The sequence below is a fragment of the Microtus ochrogaster genome, chromosome 4, assembly GCF_000317375.1.
Source record: "Microtus ochrogaster isolate Prairie Vole_2 chromosome 4, MicOch1.0, whole genome shotgun sequence".
NCBI lineage: Eukaryota > Metazoa > Chordata > Mammalia > Rodentia > Cricetidae > Microtus > Microtus ochrogaster.
This window is the reverse complement of record NC_022011.1, coordinates 1995878-1997441: the sequence shown is the minus strand read 5'-3', so window position 1 is coordinate 1997441 and position 1564 is coordinate 1995878.

Genomic DNA, 1564 nt, shown 5'->3' with positions numbered 1-1564 from the left:
AATATAATATAATATAATATAATATAATATAATCTTGCGGATTATAATCTCACCCGTTTGTAAGGAATCTCTGAATCCCGAGTCCTGGCACACCTTGAAGGATTGTTGCTGTCCCTCCCTGTCTCTTGGTGTTCGGGAGGGTTATGAGGACCTGTTGATTTTGGCAGTTTGTTTACTTTGGGCCTAGCTGAGGGCTTGGGCTTGTCTTTAGCGTGGATGTTGGGTGAGGAGGGGCAACCAGAAAGTTATTGGATCTGTGTATGAAGGATCGAGGAGAGCGGAAGGGCTGTGGAGCTGGGTACAGGGAAGAAATTTAAGTCTAGGGAAGGGTTTCTGTTGGTTCAATAAGAAAAAATGGCTAAGGAAGATTCTTAATTTTTCTGTGCATAAGTGAATGTCTACATGCTTGTATACAGTGTGCGTGAGAGGTCAGAAGAAGGTGTCAGATCCCTTGGAACCAGAGTTACAGGCCCTGTATTCCGCCCTGTATGCCACTCCGCTCCGTGTGGGTGCTAGAAACAGAACTCCAACCATCAGCAAAAGCATCAAGAGTTCTTCACCACTGAGCCGTCCCCAGCCCACCCGAAGAAGATGTTTTAAACCCTGACTGGACATTAAAATTTCCTCTTCCTTTTGGTGTTTCATGGAAGACTAAGGCTTGAGTTGGTCATGTGATAGTTCATTAAATCTGTACTTCATGTGCTATGTACGGATACGTGAGGCTGTTCTTTTGTGATTTCACATTGAGGTTGGTCTCCAAGGCTGTCTTGGATTAATGGGAGCTGTACGAATAATTGTCACTGGTTAATTGTCAGTGGTTTTACTAATTAGGCAAATGTCTTTCTTTCATACTTTATCTTTCTTCACACCTCCAAATCAGGCTACTATTTTTTTTTTTTTTTTTGAGACAGAGTCTCACTATGCAGCCCAGCTGTACTGGAGCTGTTGACCCTACGGCCACTGCCATGGTGTCTGAGTACTGTGGTTAGAGGTGTGTTTTTTAGTACAGTGAAGAAATGTGGTCGGGTGCTCTAAGGTCCTACTCTAGCCTATTTAGTTTATTTAGTGCTGTTTAGTGTGATCCTTTCTGGAGTGTGTGTGTGTGTGTGTGTGTGTGTGTGTGTGTGTGTGTGTTCTAGTCTTCATGGGACTGAAGCAGAAATACAGTCTTAAGGACTGAACAGACTGTCAATCAGGGTCAAATCCTCCTGACCTCTCTGGATGCCTACTTCTCTAGACTGAGGAATTTGTTCAAAAAACCAAAAAAAGATCTTCTAGATCCCTCCATTGCAAAGGATGTAGAGTGTGATGTAAAGAAGGGAGTCTTTGGAAATGAGATTTGGACCTTCTTCTGTTCAGCCCACAGCACTATCTCCGGGCCAATGAAGTCAGAGACTTCACAGGACATCAATGGTCCACTGGTGATGAGGGGGCATCAGGCAAACACAGTCCCTTTGGATCCTAGGGGGCCCGAGGTCACCAGATCAAACTTCTCTTAGCCCCTCTTCCATTCTGGAATGTAAGGATCCGCCCCCAGCACCTCTTCCCTTCTGGTATGTAAGGA